This window comes from Ceratotherium simum, chromosome 2, assembly GCF_057802395.1.
Source record: "Ceratotherium simum simum isolate JZ-2026a chromosome 2, ASM5780239v1, whole genome shotgun sequence".
Classification (NCBI taxonomy): Eukaryota; Metazoa; Chordata; class Mammalia; order Perissodactyla; family Rhinocerotidae; genus Ceratotherium; species Ceratotherium simum.
Genome location: NC_141901.1, coordinates 66,494,389 through 66,514,121, shown reverse-complemented (window position 1 = coordinate 66,514,121; position 19,733 = coordinate 66,494,389). Strand labels below are relative to the sequence as shown.

General features: G+C 38.0%; 1 protein-coding gene across 8 annotated transcripts in view; it reads left to right on the top strand.

The window, feature by feature from the left end:
* The window catches only part of SNX7 (sorting nexin 7), a 108,414-nt gene that overhangs the window by 1,390 nt on the left and 87,291 nt on the right, over positions 1 to 19,733 (top strand). The gene's annotated exons all lie outside the window — the stretch shown is intronic.

Below are 19,733 nucleotides of genomic sequence, written 5' to 3'. Positions count from 1 at the left end.
GGGCCGAGGCTCCGAGCTGGAGGCGGATGAGGTCTCCCCCGGCTGCCTGATCCCGCCTGGCAGCTCGCCGCACCCGGGGCTGCGTCCCGACCGGTCCCGAACAGCAGCCGCTCCCTCCTCTGCACTTTGACCTTCTGTTGGGCAGGGCCGTGGCTTCGTGGAGTCTGCAAAGTGGCGATTTTTCTTTTCCCTTTTCTCCTATTTTCTTCTCTGGCGCAGACATCCCCCGGGACGGTGCCAGAACCCGGAGGCGGTGGCCTGAAAGTGCCCCCGCCCCTAGCAGCAGCTTTTCGGGCGCAGCCAGCCCTGAACTCTGGGAGAGAGATCACCGGAGTCTAGAGAAATTATTCTTGATTTTATGTTGTTGCTGGTTGTGGATTTGAGACTCGGGCGACACCCGAGGTGAGTCTCAAGTCCAGTAGGAATAGGTGCGAAGGAATCCCTCTTCAGGAGAAACGGTCGCGTGTCCAACAGGAAGCTCCTCCGCTGCGGAGCTCAGGATTGTTCAGATAGCCAGCTACTGCCACCCGACCCTCAGCCAGCCGCTTTCGTTTTTCCTCTCCTTAGGGAAATCGAGGACCAAAGGGCCCTCTTAACTTGCAGCATAATTGGAGAGAAATTGATTCGGGTTAGTGGTAGGCTTGTGCCTGTACACTGGTGGTTGAATTTCTTTTTGGAAAAGAAAAATACCTTCCTTGCGAGGCCGTTGAATGTCACTCCAGTGTCTCACGTTGCTGCTGTTAGAAGACTTGAGTTGAGATGAGAACATTGTATTAATTGCTAAGAAGTAGTTAAATGTTGCCTTGATGCGCTAGGTAAAGCAACATACTTAACCACTGCTTTATTCTGGGAGAGCGACCTGGAAGTGAACTAGCTTACTCTGATCCAAGAGGAATATGTAAAACTCCTTTTTTTCCCTTTAGGATTAAATGAAATGGTGGGCACAGTTGTATTGTAGATGTTCAGACTGAGTATCAGTTTTAAGTTCTTGATAAAGTTATTTGACCTTTCAATGTGTTTAAATTGTAAAATAGTGGAATTATTTTATGTTCACTTGTAGAAAGTTAACAGTGCCTTTTTATGTTCCATGCGCACTTTGAGATCAGCGCTATGATCTCAGCACTATGCTGAGATCAAGGGCAATTGGCTAGTTCTTTACATTGCCTTCTAAGATACTGAGTCTATGAGAATTAGTGTATGGCTCTGCCTTGTGAATCTTCCAACATGGGGTGAGGGAGAGTGTTGGGAGTGGCCGTTGTGTATCAGAATCATCTGGGATTGTTTTAAACTTGTCATGTGGTTTCTCTTTCCCCAGAATCTGTGTTCTAGTCTCTGTTAAAAATCACTGTTTTAATAAGCCACTGTTGTTAATGGCGCATCTAAGGGGAGGCTAATGAACTTTAAGCTTCAGCTAGCTGTTCATTTGCTAGGCCTCTGGAAAGTAGGAAGTTGTAGATGTTCTAGGTGGGAAGGGAATGACAGGTTGCAACCAGAAGTATTTCTAAGTAAGTGGTTCTGGTAAATTGCCTAAAGCTATCTCAGAAGAAAGGAATCTAGATCTCCATGGCTCCCACCAGTTGTTGAGATTTCTTTTCTCATTCTAAATAAAAATTTGCTTTTTCGCCTAATTTTGTATTTGTAATTTTGTGTTCTTTTTAAAAGGATGTAAGCTTCAGTCCCATATACCTGGATCCACCCTGCTTGTTAGTGTTGTATAACTACATGTTCTGGACACTTAGAAATTAAGAACCACTTCTATAGAAACTGGCCATGTAGATTAAGGTAAAGATATAATACTGGTTAAAGTTTGAAAAGAATGTTTGGAAAAAATTTTATATTAGCTGCCTGTTGATATTTCAGTAAGTTGACTTTTTCAACCATTAACTACAATTAGACGAGCAAATTTAAGAAAGTCCTCTCCATATCTACTCCCTTTCCTGCCTGTTCCTCTATAGAACTCTACCACTGGCCAGCCTACTCTAGGGCCGTTTCAACAATTACTTCTGCAGTATACTCAAGTTACCATTTAGTACTTTGAGATAGACCACTTATGTATTCAGTTTACGTCTACAATTGTAGTCAATTATTCCTGTAGATTATTTGTGAATATATACCATGCTCCCATCCAGAAGCTTTTTTTTTTTTTTTTTTTTTTTGTGAGCAAGATTAGCCCTGAGCTAACATCTGTTGCCAATCCCCGGCTTTTTTGCTGAGGAAGACTGGCCCTGGGCTAACATCCGTGCCCATCCTCTACTTTATATGGGACGCCACCACAGCATGGCTTGATAAGCGGTGCGTAGGTCTGTACCCAGGATCTGAACCTGCAAAGCCCAGGCCACCGAAGTGGAGTGTGCGAACTTAACCACTACACCACCGGGCTGGCCCCAGAAACTTTTTAAAGAGTAGGATCTTTGACTCATCATTATTACTTTTCTTCCCACAGTATTTTACAAGTACCTTGCAAATACGTGTTAAATATTTTTGTGTAAGATGCTGTGCTAAGGATTCTTTGGAAAAAAAGAAATGTGAGATTCAGTTCTTGCTATCACAATCTTGGAGTCCAAGTGGAAGATGTGACAGAAACTCTAAATTGCAATATAAATCAAGAGAGATGGAGAGTAAAACAAAGAAAGAATTGTTCTTAGTTTTCACCTAATTCAGGGAGGAGAAAATGATGCCAAATCTCAAGAGACGACAGGGAAGCAGAGGATATTGACTTAAAAGAACAAGTATAGATTTTGGAAGGTAGGAGAACATAACTGATGATTTAAAAAAAGAAAAAGAAGGAGGATAAAAACTGTAAAAAATAGTGTAAGAATAGTGTTAGAATTAGAATCAAAATGAGATGAGACTTGCAACAAATTTAACTAGAGAAAAGGGGAAAATGTCTCTACATTTAAAGGAAAAGGTTCTCCTTTTGGGGGGAAAATAATATATTAAAATAAAATAAATTTCCTTTATTTTTATTAAATACTGTAATGTATAGAAGACACAGCACTTGAAACATAGCATAGGTAACTAGGTCCTATGAACCTATGAAACTAGGTCCTATGAAACTTTCTCCCAGTGAAACACTGAGATGTTTAACTGGTGCTCAGTATATGCAAGCTCTTATTATTGACCTTGTTAAAGGTATTCAGGACCATAAAATGGGGTCTATATCATCTGGGATAACCAGGGAATTTACAGATGTAATTATCTTCCTCACCACTAGTCATCTTTGAGAAGTCATGGAATGCAGGCATGGCACCCAAAAGCTAGAGATAAATGAATATTCTTTTTTAAAATAATGGGCAAAAAGTAAGTTCTGGAAGGTACAGATCAGTAGGCTTAATTTCAGTCTTCAGCTAAGCTATCAAAGCTACAGAACTCTTTAGTATTTTGTTTCTAAATACTTTCAAAAGAAAGAGATGATCATATTTTATAAGAATGATGGGGGCCGGCCCCGTGGCATAGTGGTTAAGTGCGTGCGCTCCGCTACTGGTGGCCTGGGTTTGGATCCCGGGCGCGCACCGACGCACGGCTTGTCCAGCCATGCTGTAGTGTCCTCCCACATAAAGTGGAGGAAGATGGGCACAGATGTTAGCCTAGGGCCAGTCTTCCTTGGCAAAAAGAGGAGGATTGGCATGGATGTTAGCTCAGGGCTGATCTTCCTCACACACACAAAAAAAGAATGATGGAAAACTAAGATTGTTTTTATGATAAATCAGAAATATAACAACGAACATGTTTATTTGAATAAGGCTTTTGAAAGAATCACTCATTTTTGTGGAAAAGGTTATTTTTGAAAGAATAATAGGATATAATTGTTGAGACGTCCAGCTGCTATGTATACTGGATCTCTGTCGATCCAGAAATTCAAGGTAGCGATGGAGGGACGTAATTGTACTATTCAACAATTTTGTCAAATACTTAGTAGAAGATATTGGGAGTCTGGTTATTAGTTTTTCACAGTTGTTCTCTGAACTATCTATTTAGTTCCCATTGTGTGCCTGTATTGGTCATGAGCTGTATTTACAGAGAGATGTAGCTAGAAATGTGCCGCTGCCAGAAATGTGATGCCAAAGCAGGGAGGAAATAGGGAGTAGGTTCCCTGAGCTCCTCTCCTCCTGCTCTTGGATCTCCTGCTTGTGGCCCCCACTGGGCAAGCTGCTCAGGTGATGTCATCCTTAGAGGTCAGCCTCCTAGGGCTCAGAGAACAGATGGGTGGCAACTGGGGGGTGGGGGTGAAAATAAAGAACAACCAGCATAATACATAGTACAAACGTGTGGAGAATAGCTTTGGATAAAGACAGCCACATCACTATCTCCCATCCCATATGCTCTTTTATAATGGGACCTGCCACCCTCCTATCAAGAGGTGGGATTTCTGCCCCTCTCCTTGAATCTGGATGGGATTGTGACTGCTTTGAGCAATAGGGTATGGTAGAAATGATGCTGTGCAACTTCCAGGGCTAGATCATAAAAGAAAAGGGAGGCTCTGCTTTGTCCAGTGGGACACTGTTCTTTTTGGAGCTGCCATGTAAGAAATGCAACCTAGGGCCAGCCCCGTGGCTTAGCGGTTAAGTGCGTGCGCTCCGCTGCTGGTGGCCTGGGTTCAGATCCCAGGTGCACACCGACGCACCGCTTCTCCGGCCATGCTGAGGCCGCGTCCCACATACAGCAACTAGAAGGATGTGCAACTATGACATACAACTATCTACTGGGGCTTTGGGAAAAAAAATAAATAAATAAATAAAATTATAAAAAAAAAAAAAAGAAAGAAATGCAACCTAAGGCCTCCATGTTGTGAGGAAGCCCAGGTCACAGCGAGAGACTCCTGCTCCAGCAAACAGCCCCAACTGGAGTCCCAGGCACCATCCAGCATCAAGTAACTGGCTTGTGACTGAAGATGTCTATATGATTTCAGCGCCTAGCATCGAGGCACCCCCAGCCATCAAATCTTCTCAGCTGAGGCCCTACATATAGTGGAGCAGAGACAAGTTGTTTCTGCTATATCCCATCTAAATTTTTGACCCAAAAAACCAGTGGGCATAATAAAATATAAAATAAAATTATTTTATACCACTAAGTTTGAGATAGTTTGTTACACAGGGGTAGAAACTATAACAATAGCTAATAGTCTGTATACCATAATCAGCCTTTCAAATATTTTGATAAATTAGAATACTGGGTTTAGGAGGAGACTACTAGCTGCACTGCCTGTATTTGAAATCCTGGCTTTGTCACTTACTAGCTTTGTTTACTTGGGCAAGTTACTTAACTGGGCAATGCTTCACATTTTTCTTCTGTAATATGAGGGCAAATAATAAATATGAGGATTAAATGGCTTACTATATGTAAAGAATTTATGACTTACTATATGTAAAGAACTTATAAATACAGTCACGTGCTACATCACGATGTTTCAGTCAACAGCGGACCGCAAATACGATGGTTGGTACCATATAGCCTAGGGTGTAGTAGGCTATACCATCTAGGTTTGGTAAGTACACTCTATGATGTTCACACAGTGACAAAATCACCTAATGACACATTTCTCAGAATGTATCCCTGTCATTGAGCAACGTATGACTGTAGTGCCTGGCCCTCAGTAAACACTCTTGAGTGTTGATCTGTTGTACACAGCCACCATAGGATCCTGCTGTCCAAAAAGAACTGCAAAGATGGACATGTTCTGTATTTGCCTGTTTAGTGTGGCAGCCACTAGCCATATGTGGCTTTTGAGCACTGAAATATGGCTAGAACCTCTGAGGCACTGAACTTTTAATTCTATTTAATTTTAATTAATTTACATTTAAATGTAACTAGCCGCTTGTGGCTGGTGTCTACCAGTTTGGGCAGTACAGGTCTAAACAAATCAAAACTTTATTACTAGCATAGGTTATGGTTACTCAAGAAATATCCTTGAATGAATGAGTGGTTTCCTACCTTGGTGATCTGGACTGAGATATATAAAACACACACACTATACTTACATATATATGTGTGTGTGCAGTGTGTGCATATATGACTGTGTATGTATGTATGTATATATTATGTGTGTGTATATATAGAGTGTGTAAGCATGTATGAATGTGTGTACGTATATATATATATATATATATATATATATATATATATATATATATAGCTTGTGTGTGTATGCATTCTCAGTTGTCTAACTCAAAATCTAGAATACAGGATTACAGCAGGCAACTCATGTGTTTCTCTTTCTCTGGCCTACATCCTGATCCTGCCTCAGTGAGGATGGTTAAAAAAAAGAGGAACCAATAAAGCAAAGGAAAATAGGATTGATCTAGGACTATTTATATTCCTCCCACTAGAAGCTCCCCTCTCTACCATCACAGCCCTCTTATATGTTAAGAACTCTTTTTATATTCCTCTCAGAGGAGGAAGAGTGGGTGGGTGAAATAGAAAGACGATGAAAAATACTCAAGTTCTCCTTATGAGTGAGCATGCATTGTCAACAGTGGAATTAAAACAAATAATGAGGGGCCGGCCCCGTGGCTTAGCCGTTAAGTGCGCGTGCTCCTCTACTGGTGACCCGGGTTCCATCCCGGGCATGCACCGACGCACCGCTTCTCCAGCTATGCTGAGGCCGCGTCCCACATACAGCAACTAGAAGGATGTGCAACTATGACATACAACTGTCTAGTGGGGCTTTGGGGGAAAAAAAGGAGGAGGATTGGCAATAGATGTTAGCTCCGAGCCGGTCTTCCTCGGGAAAAAGAGGAGGATTAGCATGGATGTTAGCTCAGGGCTGATCTTCCTCACAAAAAAAAAAAAAAAAAAAGGAATTGCAGAATAAGTTTGGGGAGACCTTGTGTAGGACCATTTTACTTATTATTTATTTATTTATTTATTTTTTAATTTTTTGTTTATTGCAGTAACATTGGTTTATAACATTGTAAAAATTTCAGGTGTGCATCATTATACTTCTATTTCTGCATAGATTACATCATGTTCACCACCAAAATACTAATTACAACCCATCACCACACACATGTACCAAATTATCCCTTTCACCCTCCTCCCTCCCGCCTTCCCCTCTGGTAACCACCAATCCAATCTCTGTCCCTATGTGTTTGTTTATTGTTGTTATTATCTACTACTTAATGAAGGAAATCATACGGTATTTGGCCTTCTCCCTCTGACTTATTTCACTTTGCATTATACCCTCAGTGTCCATCCATGTTGTCACAAATGGCTGGATTTCATCGTTTCTTATGGCTGAGTAGTATTCCATTGTGTAAATATACCACATCTTCTTTATCCATTCGTCCCTTGATGGGCACTTAGGTTGCTTCCAAGTCTTGGCTATTGTGAATAACGCTGCAATGAACACAGGGGTGCATGTACCTTTACAAATTGGTGTTTTCAAGTTCTTTGGATAAATACCCAACAGTGGAATAGCTGGATCATATGGTAGTTCTATCCTTGATTTTTTTGAGGAATCTCCATACTGTTTTCCATAGTGGCTGCACCAGTTTGCACTCCCACCAGCAGTGTATGAGAGTTCCCTTCTCTCCACATCCTCTCCAACACATGTTGTTTCCTGTCTTGTTAATTATAGCCATTCTGATGGGCGTGAGGTGATATCTCATTGTAGTTTTGATTTGCATTTCCCTGATACTTAGTGATTTTGAACATCTTTTCGTGTGTTTGTTGGCCATCTGTATATCTTCTTTGGAGAAATGTCTGTTCAGGTCTTTTGCCCATTTTTTAATTGGGTTGGTAGTTTTTTTGTTGCTGAGATGCATGAGTTCTTTATATATTTTGGAGATTAAGCCCTTATCAGATGTATGCTTTGCAAATATCTTCTCCCAATTGTTAGGCTGTCTTTTCGTTTTGTTGATGGTTTCTTTTGCTGTGCAGAAGCTTTTTAGTTTGATGTAGTCCCATTTGTTTATTTTTTCTATTGTTTTTCTTGTCCTGTCAGACATGGTGTTTGAAGAGATGTTGCTAAGACCGATGTCCAAGAGCGTACTGCCTATGTTTTCTTCTAGAAGTTTCACAGTTTCAGGTCTTACATTCAAGTCTTTAATCCATTTGGAGTTAATTTTTGTGTATGGTGTAAGGTAAGGGTCTACTTTCATTTTTTTGCATGTGGCTGTCCAGTTTTCCCAACACCATTTGTTGAAGAGACTTTCTTTTCCCCATTGTATGTTCTTGGCTCCTTTGTCAAAGATTAGCTGTCCATAGATGTGTGGGTTTATTTCTGGGCTTTCGATTCTATTCCATTGATCTGTGTGTCTGTTTTTGTGCCAGTACCATGCTGTTTTGGTTACTACAGCTTTGTAGTATATTTTGAAATTAGGGAGTGTGATACCTCCAGCTTTATTCTTTTTTCTCAGGATTCCTTTAGCTATTCGGGGTCTTTTGTTGTTCCATATAAATTTTAGGATTCTTTGTTCTATTTCTGTGAAAAATGTTGTTGGAACTTTGATAGGGATTGCATTGAATCTATAGATGGCTTTAGGAAGTATGGACATCTTAACTATGTTAATTCTTCCAATCCAAGATCACGGAATATCTTTCCATTTCTTTGTGTCTTCTTCAATTTCTTTCAGAAATGTTTTATAGTTTTCAGTGTACAGATCTTTCACCTCTTTGTTTAAGTTTATTCCTAGGTATTTTATTCTTTTTGTTGCAATTGTAAGTGGGATGGTATTCTTAATTTCTCTTTCTGCTACTTCATTGTTAGTGTACAGAAATGCAACTGATTTTTTTATGTTGATTTTGTAACCTGCAACTTTACCATATTCGTTTATTACTTCTAAAAGTTTTCTGGTGGATTCTTTAGGGTTTTCTATATATAAAATCATGTCATCTGCAAATAGTGACAGTTTCACTTCTTCCTTTCCAATTTGGATCCCTTTTATTTCTTTCTCTTGCCTGATTGCTCTGGCTAGGACTTCCAGTACTATGTTAAATAGGAGTGGTGACAGTGGGCATCCTTGTCTGGTTCCTGTTCCTAGAGGGATAGCTTTCAGTTTTTCACCTTTGAGGATGATATTAGCTGTGGGTTTGTCATATATGGTCTTTATTATGTTGAGGTACTTTCCTTCTATACCCATTTTATTCAGAGTTTTTATCATAAATGGATGCTGTATCTTGTCAAATGCTTTCTCTGCATCTATTGAGATGATCATGTGATTTTTATTCTTCATTTTATTAATGTGGTGTATCACGTTGATTGATTTGCGAATGTTAAACCATCCCTGCATACCTGGAATAAATCCCACTTGATCATGGTGTATAATCTTTTTAACGTACTGTTGTATGCAATTTGCTAGTATTTTGTTGAGGATTTTTGCATCGATGTTCATCAGTGATATTGGCCTGTAATTTTCTTTTTTTGTGTTGTCCTTGTCTGGTTTTGGTATCAGGGTAATGTCAGCTTCGTAGAATGAGTTAGGGAGCTTCCCCCCCCCCTCAATTTTTTGGAAGAGTTTGAGAAGGATAGGTATTAAGTCTTCTTTGAATGTTTGGTAGAATTCAGCAGGGAAGCCGTCTGGTCCTGGACTTTTATTTTTGGGGAGGTTTGTGATTACTGTTTTGATCTCCTTACTGGTGATTGGTCTATTCAAATTCTCTACTTCTTCTTGATCCAGTTTTGGAAGGTTGTATGATTCTAAGAATTTATCCATTTCTTCCAGATTGTCGACTTGGTTGGCATATAGCTTTTCATAGTATTCTCTTATAATCTCTTGTATTTCTGAGGTGTCTGTTGTAACCTCTCCTCTTTCATTTCTGATTTTACTTATTTGTGCCTTCTCTCTTTTTGTCTTGGTGAGTCTAGCTAAAGGTTTGTCAATTTTGTTGATCTTTTCAAGGAACCAGCTCTTGGTTTTATTAATTTTTTCTATTGTTTTTTGGTCTCTATTTCATTTATTTCTGCTCTGATTTTTATTATTTCCCTTCTTCTACTGATTTGGGGCTTTGTTTGTTCTTCTTTTTCCAGTTGCTTTAGTTGCATTGTTAGATTGTTTATTTGAGATTTTTCTTGTTTGTTGAGATAGGCCTGTATCGCTATAAACTTCCCTCTTAGAACCGCTTTTGCTGTATCCCATAAATTCTGGCATGTCGTATTTTCATTTTCATTTGTCTCCAGGTATTTTTTGATTTCTTTGTTAACCCAGTCGTTGTTCAGTAGCATTTTGTTTAATCTCCACGTATTTGTGGCTTTTCTGATTTTCTTCCTATAGTTGATTTCTAGTTTCATACCGTTGTGGTCAGAAAAGATGCTTGGTATTATTTCAATCTTCTTAAATTTATGGCGACTCGTTTTGTGGCCTAATATGTGATCAATCCTGGAGAATGTTCCATGTGCATTTGAAAAGAACGTGTATTCTTTGGTTTTTGGATGGAATGCTCTGTATATATCTACTAGGTCCATCTGTTCTAGTGTGTCGTTTAAGGCCAATGTTTCCTTATTAATCTTCTGTTTGGATGATCTATCCGTTGGTGTAAGTGGAGTGTTAAAGTCCCCTACTATTATTGTATTATTGTCTATTTCTGTTTTTATGTCTGTTAATAATTGCTTTATATATTTAGGTGCACCTACATTGAGTGCGTAGATATTTACAAGTGTTATATTCTCTTGTTGGGTTGTTCCCTTAATCATTATGTAATGCCCTTCTGTGTCTCTTTTTACAGTTTTTGTTTTAAAGTCTATTTTGTCTGATATGAGTACTGCTACCCCAGCTTTCTTTTCATTGCCATTTGCATGGAGTATCTTTTTCCATCCCTTCACTTTCAGTTTGTGAGTGTCTTTAGGTGTGTAGGCATTTTATATACAAACATTCCTAGTGGTTTTCAGTGACTGAATGATCAATATACACAGGTGACATGATATTGAATCTAAGCAAACACCATACTTTTTCCCATACCCATGGCAATGGGATATTATCTTGTCTGCGGAAGCCAGTGACTTGTAATTGATCCTTTGGAGTGCTGTGTTGAAATAGAGCCTGAGATCTTGTCTGGGCTTAGCAGAAAGAGGGCTTGGATCCATCAGCACTGTCTTCCATTGGCACAAGACGTAGGGAGGGCTGCAGTAGCAACAGTCTTGCCATGCATTTGCCATCATGAAGGAGAATAAGCTAAGGGGTTTCACTGATGATATGTTCTGGCAACCATGGCCTGTGAAGAAGGACTGGGAATTACAAAACATAGTTTAGCTTGGAAAAGACTTGGGTTAATTCTTTTAACAATTCTTTGTGAAGAGTTATTACGATCTAAGTGGATTAAATGTGTGTAGTTTTGAAGGGCAAAACTGGAACCACTAGGTCAAAAATATGCGAAGGCAAGTTTTAGATCATATTAAGGAAGAGTTTTCTAATCGAAGTTTCCAAAATGAAAGGGATTACTCAGCCGTGAATTCTGTCACTAAAAATGTTCTAACACAAGCTGGATGACTGTTCCAGAGGACAGGAGGGTGTGACAGTTGGACTGTCTCTTTCCACTCTTAAGAGGCTGTTACACATGGAATTATAAATTTTAACTTATAAATTTAATGACAAGAGTAGTGGAAAGTCTTAATTAGGTGGTCCTACTCATTCCTTCAACTTAATTCCCAAAATGAACGATGTCCTGCCCGTTCCCTAATTCTTATATTTCTCTTCCCACACTTGTTATCTTTTCCATTTTATTCTTTGCTAATGAGGTGACAGTTTCTTAGATATCCAAGGTAAAATACTTAGCATTATTTTCTATTTATTCCTTTCACTCACTCTCCATGTCCCCTACATATCTGAAGAGTCCCCATTGGTTTTATCTTCCTGGTATGTCTGGAATCAGTGCCTTCTTTCCATTCCCACTGCTACAATCTGAGTAGTTATGTGGTTACCTCTGAGAACCATTAAAGTAGCCTCATAAGGTCTTCATTCTTACTCTTCTGCCTCTATCCTGTACTATGTGCCACAGCAAACTGATGTTTCCAGAGCACACAGCTCTGATCATATTGTCACATTTTGCCATTCAAGGCCCTTGGTGATCAGGTTACACCCTGGCTCTCCCGCCTCCTGCCTTAACACTCTCTTTCCTCTAGTGCCTTACTACTCACAGTATGTTCCATAAATCTGTTGCATCACCTGAGAGCTTGTTAGAAATGCAGTCTCAGAACCCACTCCAGACCCAAGAAATCAGACTCTGTATTTTAACAGGATTCCCTGGTGATTTGTTTGTACCTTACCATTTGAAGAGCGCTGATCTAGAATTGTGTAATTATTGTTGGGTCAACAAAACAAAATCCTTTCCGTTATTATGACCCAGTGTAAAGCTACCTCTTCCCCAAGAGCTTCTTCATTTTCCAGATAGAATTAATTTCTCCACGCTGTGCTCCCCACGATAGTGTTTTAAATCTCTTAATACATTTTGCCTTATAAATAGGTATTTATTTCTCTTCTCTAAAACCATGATTGCTTGTCTATCTCCAATAAATTAAACTCCTTGAAGATAGGATAGTAGGAACTCTAAATATTAATGGAATAAATACATTAATGAATGACATGTCCTGTGACTTTTTTCATATGTATAGAAACATTGTTACAGTGCTTTGCCAACGATCTGTTTTCAGTAAATTCAGTTTGTATTGTATTGGTCTTTCCTATCAGTATACTAAACCGAATAGAATTTAAAACAAATTGGTCTTAATAAATGGTGAATAAATGTTATTGATGGATGACACAGAGCTGTATTGAGTGTCAATCCTGGACAAAATCTCCTGTTTAGATTTTATTAGAAGAAATAAACACAAAGCATAAAAAACCCAAGGGAATCATTTAGGAAACTTCTTTTACTTGGAAAAGTAAATCCTTTTAAGCTAATAGCACTTGTCTCAGTCAGGGGTTTGGTTGCAGGCAATGAAAATCAACTCCAGCAGGAAAGAAATGAAATGGTGAATATTAGGTAGCTCACAGAGTAGATTTGAAGGCTGGAAATGCAGTTGCAGGAAAGGATCAGGCACTAGCGACAACTATAGCCAGTATTATGTTTGGAAAGGGGATGGAATGTTGTGTAGCCAAAAGGAAAAAAAAATCCATGGAAACCTATAGGAAAAAAAACTACAGTTTTGTTGTGCAGACAACAGTATTTTATTTATTTATTTATTGGTCAGTGGCAGTGGGGAAAACTATTACAGATATTTTGGGAAAATGATGTCAAAAAGCTCCAGATTTGAACTTAATATATTCTAGAAAATATCCTTTATTCTATTGAGTTTTACAGGTGGAGTTTTATTTTTGCATCCTTTAGGTTCTAATAGGATGCTCTAGGATAACTCTCACAGCCTGCTGCAGTTGTACAGGTGGCTAGAGTGAGCAAAAGGTAGCACCGATTCAATAGCTGTGTGGTTGTAGTGTTCCAAATTTATTTTATTCATGTATTTACTTATTTTTATCCCACACTTTCCGAAGAGGATATCAGACTAAAAGTTAAACATTCACGGTTACTCACTTTAAGAATATATTTTAAAGTTTTATCAATAAACAAATGAAAAGTTATATGCTTGAAACATTTAGTTTTTTTAAATGGAATATTTGATTAACTCTGACACTGCATGTATCAATTATGCTGGGTAACACAGTGTTGCTTATAGTAGTAATAAAAAAGGATATATCACAGGGCCGGCCTAGTGGCATAGTGGTTAAGTTCATGTGCTCTGCTCTGGTGGCCCAGGGTTTGCAGGTTTGGATCCCAGGTGCGGATCTACACACCGCTCATCAAGCCATGCTGTAGCGGTGGCCCATATACAACATAGAGGAAGATGGGCACAGATCTTAGCTCAGGGCTAATCTTGCTCAGCAAAAAGAGGCAGATTGGCAACAGATGTTAGCCCAGGGCCCATCTTCCTCACCAAAAAAAAAAAAAGAATATATCAAACAATCAAAATTATTAGCAAATACTGACATAAAAATCAGTAAAACACACTTATAAAACAAAACAGAAAGTTAAACCAATTGTTTTTACAACTGAAATGGAAAAAAAAATTGAAAATTTTTTTTGACTTTGAGAAATGCTTTGGTATGACATATTCTTTTTTTATTGTTTTAAACTAACTTTATTGAGATATAATTTATATACTATAAAATTCACCCATTTTGGGTGAGTCATTTTTTTTAGTAAATTTACTGAGCTGTACAACCATCACCGTAAGCCAGTTTTAGAACATTTTCATCTCCCCCCAAAATCCATCATGCCATTTACAGTTAATCTCCATTTTCACTCCCAGCCATAGATGACCACTATTTTCTGTCTCTATATATTTGCCTTTTTAGGACATTTCATATAAATAGAATCATTGCCTTTTTAGGACATTTCATATAAATGGAATCACACACTGTGTGGTCTTTTGTGTCTGGTTTCTTTCATTTAGCATAATATTTTTAAGATTGATTTTTGTTGTAATTTTATTTTTTAATCATGATTTTTAATTTTTTGATATAAGAAATAAAAGCTCTTATTTTAAAATGAAAAACAGAGCTTAATCGTTTAAAATGAAACATTAGGAATAGAAATTCTGTTTAGAATTAAAATGAAAGCCTTATTATGTGTGACCAAAAACAAATGGCAAACTCTTGGTATATGAATCTTCAAAACTGGGAAAAATAAAAATCCCTGATTTGTTCTTTTGTACTAACTCTGAGGATGTTAAGTGTGTGTGTATATACATACACATATATACACATTTACTTATAGGTATTTAATCTAACTGAACGTCGAGTGGTATTTTCATCAGCTTTCACTAGGTTATACTCTGGTACAGACTACCTCCAGATCTCAGTGGCTTACCTACAACAAAGACCTATTTGTTTCTCATATACCTGTCAACTGTGACTGAGCTGTGTGTCTGTTCCAGGCTTTGAGTCTGTTTCACATGTCTTCTTCATTTTGGGATCAAGACTGAGGGACTGACCCCAAACTGGGGCATGTCATTCCTGTGGCAGAAGGAAAAGAATATGAGCCCTGGTGGAAACAGGCCATTGCTCCCAAATCTTCTGCTTAGACACATGCCATTATCCAAAGCAAGTCACTGTCAAATCCATTGGAGTGGGGAACTGTTTTCCTTTCATAAGGAGGCACTGAAAGTTACCTGGCAATTGACCAGGAGGTATAATCTTCTCATAGGAAAACAGGGGGTCATTGGGAACAATCATACTATCTCCCACAGTGGTTTTGTGGCAAAGTTATATTGGAAAATGGGCATGTTGGACCTTTTTGAGTAAGGAAAACCAATTTTTTTTCTGTAGAGTGTTAAATACAAAAAAGAAAATGTTCCACTTGGTAAGAAATTAGCCACGCATAAGTGAGATAAATGGAAAGGCATTAGTCATGATTAATAACCTCCAATTGGCTAATGTTCATAAACAGTCTAAGATCATTCAGATCCTTAAATCCTCTAGCTGTGCAACAAATGTCTTACTTTAGGATTTTCAGTTGCAACATTCATTTATCATGGAGTTCTCCTCCCCCTTTTTTCAAGACCTGTAAGATAAAAATGTGAATACTTACAATTCTGACATAGTAAATGTCAAATGAGTTTTGTTGGTTATACCTTCATCAAAGCCTGTGTTCCAGCCATTTGCCTCCTTTCTGTCCTCCAACATTCTAAGTCATTTCCTGCCTTAGGCTTATTGGTCACTGGAATCTTCTTCCCTCAGTGGTTTTCATGGCTGGTTCCTTCTCATGTTGCCCTCTTAAGGACACCTTCCCTGACAGCTCTATCAAAAACATTCCTCTTGCTCCCTGCCTCAGCCCCCTACCCCAGCAGCCCACTCCACTGTCTCTGGCATTTACTGAACACTTGTTTTGTTTATTAACACTTATTCATATCTGGAATTGTCTTGTTTTTCTATATGTGTATTTGCTTATTATCTATTACCTCCCTCCCCCCTCCACAACTAAAGTATAAGCTTCATGAAAGCAGGAACCATGCCAGTCTTGGCCACTCTTGTATCCCCAGTCCAGTGCCTGACACATGGTTGGCATTCAATGAATATTTGTTAAATGAAGTAAAGCTCCTGCACTAGGTGCCTTTTGTGTGTGCATATGGGTGGTGGTGATGGTAGTGGTGGTTGAGTCTTGGCTCTGCCAATTAAGAAGTAAGTGATTTGGGGAGAATTATTATCATCCCTTTACCACAGGTTTATTCATCTGTAAAATGGGGATGATGATAATCACACTTACTTCCATTAGGTTGTTGAGAGGATTAAATGAAATAATGCAAGTTGGTGCTAAGGCACAGTTCCTGGAACTTAGAAAACTCTCAGTATTTGTAATTTTCGTATGTAAGATTAATATTTTTAACTTGTATAAGCATCCATTTTGCATTTGTGGTAAGATCAGAGAATCACAAAAATATATTTGTCCCCATATTTAAGGAGCTTATATTTATTTAAGGGAAGATATTATGGTAATATATTGAAGTCTAGATGGGGCTATTTATACAACTACTTAGGATAAAACTATGGAAAATACAGGAAAAAATTCCATGGAGTCAAAAGAGGTACCATGGAGATAAAATTAAGGAGGTGAGATACTTTTAGTTTAAAATAACTAAAGCATATGTTTTCTAATTACTGTTGAGAGTGTTACCAAAATTCTGGTATTGTCTCTTAAATGCTATATTATGTGTATAGCTCCTCCTTTGAGTGAGTCATTACGTGTAGTATTTGCCAGGCTATTTAGAACTACTAGGGGATAACAGTAGTCTTGATGCAGCAGTTGTAACTGTCTACTAGTTTTCCTGATATGTTATGAGCATATATTAGTCTCTTCAGAAATGCTCTTAAGTTTGTTGGTGTGGCTAGATATCAAGGCAGCTCATCTCTTTCCCTGGAGAATATCCATAAAGACGGCACTTTGGTTTAGGGGAGTAGTTTTAATTTACTGTAGGCCAGAAGTCATTTTAGCAGTGCCTATAAGTGTACAGTCAGCTGGTTACGCTACTTAGGAACCATTTCTTATTACATTCCTGAGTTGGGTCTGCAATATTCTTTGCCCATAGGATGTATTTTCAACCTCTTCAGGAGTTCTGGTTAGAGTAATTATTTTTCCCAGTTTTCTCTGCTTCCGTTTAGTCATCACTGAATCCACAATAGGTGGTTGGCTGATATTGTGTTTCCTATGTGTATCCAGTACCCCAAACTTATTATTTTTTTTAATTTATTAGGGTCATATTGGCTTACAACATTGTGTAAATTTCAGGTGTATATCACTACATTTCAGTTTCTGTATAGATTACATCATGTTCGCCACCAACAGTCCCATTTTTATCCATCACCATACATATGTGCCCCCTGCAAAACTTATTTTAAGGCAAGTTTGGTAGACCCTTATCATTGTGGATTTCGCATTCATGGGTTTAAATATCTTTGATGTGAATGATATGACATATGGCTGAGGCACGCATATAACTGCACCAGTGATTTGGAGGACACACTTAGTGAGGGAGCCTTGCCTCTCTTTCAGCCCTAACATTTTACTTGTTTACTTGTACTTGCTTACATATGCAGTAATCTTTACTGAGGTGATTACAGACATTAATTTGTGAGTATGTGTGTATTTGTGTCCGAGTGTTTAAAAAACGCCCCTAAAAGAAATGCAAATGCTAAAAATATGGAGCTAACTTACCTTCTATCTGCTTTCCAATGGTCAAGAGGACTTTATTTTTATGTCTAAGTTTCATGAGAGAACTGTGAAGAGAAAATTGACAATTTTCAGTAATCAAGAATATATCCTTATCCTATTTGAACATACCTTTTTTAAACTTTGAAAATGATTTTTATTGTAGAATGTTTTCATACATACAAAAGAATATATATAAATATATGTATCTATATTATATCTGCCTCTATATATTATATAACTATCTATATAATATCTATAGTGTAAAGCAGGGGCATCCAACAACCTGTGGGCCAAGCCTGGTCTGCTTCGTATTTGTAAATAAAGCTTTATTGGCATGCACCCACACCTATTCATTTACGTTTTGTCTAAGACTGCTTTCACACTACAGTGGCCAAGGTGAGTAATTGTGACGAGACCAGATAGCCCATAAGGCCCAAATTTACTCTCTGGCCCTTTGTAGAAAATGTTTGCAGACTCCTACTAATAGAATAATAAAATTTACATCCATGTACCCACCACTCAGCTTAAGAAGTAAAACATAACCCCAAATTTTGATATTTTCTGTGTGGCCTTCCCTAAGATTCTCTCTCTCTCTTTTTCTTAAAAGAAAATAATAATCTGAATTTTGTGTTTATCATTTGTTTGGTTTTCATAAAAGTATATATATGTGTCTTGAAGCAGTATATTTTAAGGATTTATGCAAATTTGGACCTATGCAAAATGACCTTGGGACATTTTAAAATGTTTTAGGACTTTTTAAAATGATACTGTACTGTGTGAATTCTTCTCTGATTTGCCTTTTTTCTCCTAACATTTAGTTTCTGAGATTTATCTATGTTATTGCATGAAATTGTAGCTGATTTTCATTGCCATATAGTATATAAGACCTTTCATGCATATACCAGAATTTATTTATCCATTCTTCTGTTTCTAGTTTTTTCTAATTTCCAACAGTGCTGCCTTGAATGTACATGTACTTGCTCAGGTTTTGTGCACTACATAACTATGTAGCAACCATAGAAGTTGATTTTTTCTTGCTTTAGATTTCTGTTTAATTTCATGGGATACTGAAAAAGTGAATTCAGCAACAACTCTAGGGGATCTTATCTTGATGTCCCTTTGACTTACTGGCAATTAGGAGGTCAAATGCTGGTTCCTCCATTTAACAGCAGTTAGAGTTTGAACAAGTGGCGTAACCTCTCTGTTTTCCTCATCTGAAAACAAGGGATGAAAGAGCACCTACTCAATAGTATTGCTATCTGATTAAAAAAAGAAAGAAATAGAACATACTCTTCAGGGTCATGGTTAGGTTTATGTAAGATCATTCATGGAAAGCTTTCAAGCAGACAATGTATATATCACATTTGTTCATGTCTTTTTATCCTCTCCTTAATCCTCTGTGATCCAGGGGGAGATAGGACCTCTCTAAGAGGTTACAAGTGAGAAAACTGAACCTCAGAAAAGTCAAGTGACTTGACCAGGTGCACACAGCTGGTATCTGTCTAAAGTTGAATTAAGTTGAGCTCTGCCTAACTACAAAGACTTTTTCTTTTAATATATCACTTTTTTTTTGGCCAGAGGTGAAAATTATGTCAAACAAAATTATGTGAAAAATTTCTATGGTCAGTATATGGCTTTGTAGTGCACAAAACCTGAGGAAGTCCATTCAAGGCAACACTGTTAGAAAATAGAAACACTAGAAACAGAAAAATGCATAAATAAATTATGGTATATGCATACAAGGGTATATATACTACGTAGCACTGGAGATTATGTCAAACAAGATTAGAGTGTTGTATGCCCCTTTATAGAACACGACACAGGCTGCCTTTTCCCTCAATCACATTTTCAACAGTGTTCCGCAGAAGGCCTTTCTAATTTTTTATTATTATTATAAGCAGGCAGATTGGAAGGAGTTATAAACCAAAACACAGCTGGTAAGTCTAAATTTAGGCCCATCAAGATGAGTGTCCCTCATAACAACATGGTTTCTCAAACTCCTTCCACTTTAAGTTGCTTTTTTACCAGATGTCTCTTGGTGTGCATGTTTCTTGTGCATCAGCGATTTTATTTGCATGGCCTTTTCATGCCAGTATTCT